The sequence below is a fragment of the Camelina sativa genome, chromosome 11, assembly GCF_000633955.1.
Source record: "Camelina sativa cultivar DH55 chromosome 11, Cs, whole genome shotgun sequence".
NCBI classification, from domain to species: Eukaryota; Viridiplantae; Streptophyta; class Magnoliopsida; order Brassicales; family Brassicaceae; genus Camelina; species Camelina sativa.
In genome coordinates, this window is record NC_025695.1 from 8,915,752 (window position 1) to 8,918,997 (window position 3,246).

A 3,246-nucleotide genomic window follows, 5' to 3' on the forward strand; every position below is an offset into this window, starting at 1 on the left:
CGTGCCTTATATCTCACGATTTCATTACTCTCATTTCTCTTTCTTACAAAGACCCACTTATGTCCTACTGGTTTTATATTGAATGGTGTCCTTAAAATAGGACCAAACACACTCCTCTTCTTTAAAGAGTTTAACTCCACGTCAATGGCTTCTTTCCACTTTAGCCAAACTTTACTTTGAGTGCACTCTAATATGTACGTGGGTTCATGATCCTCATTTATCTCAAGTGCTACCTTATATGCAAATACTTCATCAATCTCGACATTCTTACGGTTCCATTGAATTCCAGACATGATATAATTGACTGAGATCTCATTATTATCAATACCTTCAGGACCTTGAGGTTCAGCGTCCCAAACCTCATTTGGTACCTTAGGATTTGTCGCGGCCATGTCTGTAATTTCCTTAACCTCGGTTTGATTTGCACCTTTCTTAGATTTCTGAGGGTTCTTATCTTTGGAACCTAATGGTCTACCTCGTTTTAAACGTGGCTTAGACTCTGTAGCAACTTGATTGTGTTCCTTCTGAACATCAATACGTACTGGTGCATTACAAGCTGGTATGTACGATTTTGTTATTCTGTTTGGGTCAGCAAAGGAATCTCGCAATTGATTAGCTAGCTTTTGCAAATGAATAATCTTTTGAACCTCTGCATCACATGCTAGAGTTCGAGGATCTTTCCAATTTAAGGATGTTTGATTCCATGTTAATTCTTTAACCAGCTTGCTTGTCTCTCCACCCAACAAAGGAAATTCGGATTCTGTAAATTGACAGTCCGCGTATCTAGCCTTAAATAAATCTCCTGTAGTTGGCTCAAGATACTTAATAATGGTAGGAGACTCATATCCAACATATATTCCCATCCTCTTTTGAGGTCCCATCTTAGTTCTCTGTGGTGGAGCAATCAGTACATAAACGGCACACCCAAATGTTTTGAGATGGGATATGTCTGGCTCATGACCCNTTTGCAAACTTCTTTATAAAAATACATGGACTGATTGGGTCATTCTTATAGCCCTCTTTGGCTAGGTACTCACTTAGTCTATTGTACCACATTCGTCCACTTTGTTTCAGTCCATAAAGGGATTTGTTCAGCCTTATGCAGTACTGTTCTCGAGAACCACTCTTATCTTTAAGCTCAAAACCCTCTGCTAATCTCATATAAATTTCATTATCCTGTGGACCATATAAGTATGCGGTTACAACATCCATTAACCGCAAATCCAGTTTTTTCTCTTATAGCCAGACTTATTAGATATCTAAAAGTCATTGCATCCATCACAGGGGAGTATGTCTCCTCATAATCTATTCCTGGTCTTTGAGAGAATCCTTGTGCTACAAGCCGTGCCTTATATCTCACGATTTCATTACTCTCATTTCTCTTTCTTACAAAGACCCACTTATGTCCTACTGGTTTTATATTGAATGGTGTCCTTAAAATAGGACCAAACACACTCCTCTTCTTTAAAGAGTTTAACTCCACGTCAATGGCTTCTTTCCACTTTAGCCAAACTTTACTTTGAGTGCACTCTAATATGTACGTGGGTTCATGATCCTCATTTATCTCAAGTGCTACCTTATATGCAAATACTTCATCAATCTCGACATTCTTACGGTTCCATTGAATTCCAGACATGATATAATTGACTGAGATCTCATTATTATCAATACCTTCAGGACCTTGAGGTTCAGCGTCCCAAACCTCATTTGGTACCTTAGGATTTGTCGCGGCCATGTCTGTAATTTCCTTAACCTCGGTTTGATTTGCATCTTTCTTAGATTTCTGAGGGTTCTTATCTTTGGAACCTAATGGTCTACCTCGTTTTAAACGTGGCTTAGACTCTGTAGCAACTTGATTGTGTTCCTTCTGAACATCAATACGTACTGGTGCATTACAAGCTGGTATGTACGATTTTGTTATTCTGTTTGGGTCAGCAAAGGAATCTCGCAATTGATTAGCTAGCTTTTGCAAATGAATAATCTTTTGAACCTCTGCATCACATGCTAGAGTTCGAGGATCTTTCCAATTTAAGGATGTTTGATTCCATGTTAATTCTTTAACCAGCTTGCTTGTCTCTCCACCCAACAAAGGAAATTCGGATTCTGTAAATTGACAGTCCGCGTATCTAGCCTTAAATAAATCTCCTGTAGTTGGCTCAAGATACTTAATAATGGTAGGAGACTCATATCCAACATATATTCCCATCCTCTTTTGAGGTCCCATCTTAGTTCTCTGTGGTGGAGCAATCAGTACATAAACGGCACACCCAAATGTTTTGAGATGGGATATGTCTGGCTCATGACCCATTAATAGTTGGGATGGTGAATACTTATGTTCACTAGATGGCCTAATGCGTATAAGCTCTGCTGCATGTAATACAGCGCGTCCCCAAGCCGACACAGGAAGCTTCGACCTCATTAGCAATGGCCGAGCAATCAATTGAATACGTTTAATGAAGCATTCAGCTAATCCATTCTGTGTATGGACATGTGCCACAAGATGTTCCACACTCACCCCCATGGACATACAGTATTCATTAAACGCTTGGGATGTAAATTCACCATCATTGTCTAGACTTATAGTCTTAAGTGGAAAATCTGGAAAATGTGCTCTTAGTCTTATAACTTGAGCCAACAGCCTAGCAAATGCTAGATTCCTTGTGGATAGCAAACAAACATGCGACCATCTGGTCGATGCATCAATAAGGACCATAAAGTACCTAAACGTCCCACAAGGTGGGTGTATAGGTCCACATATGTCCCCTTGTATCATTTCCAGAAAATGCAAAGTTTCTTTATGTACTTTTGTTGGTGATGGCCTTATAATAAGTTTCCATTGTGCACATGCTACACACGTGAGATTCTTAGGGATAACTTTTCTCTCTTTAAGAGTGTGCCCATTTGAATTCATAATAAGCTTACGCATCATGTTAGAACCCGGATGGCCAAGCCGTTCATGCCATAGAGTGAACTGTTCATTGAACATTTTATTCTTTGCCAAGTTAGATTCTATCATGTTAATCTTAGCATGGTAAAGACCAGTGGCTAGTGCAGGTATAATCTCTAGGACTTTCTTATGTCCTTGTACAATTTCAGTAATATATAGAAATTATTTATCTCCTTCACCCTTTGTTTCAACATGATAACCATTCAATCGAATGTCCTTAAAGCTCAATAAGCTTCTCTTAGAGCTGGGTGAATACAAGGCATCACTTAGTTCAAGATGTGTGCCATTAGGTAATAATA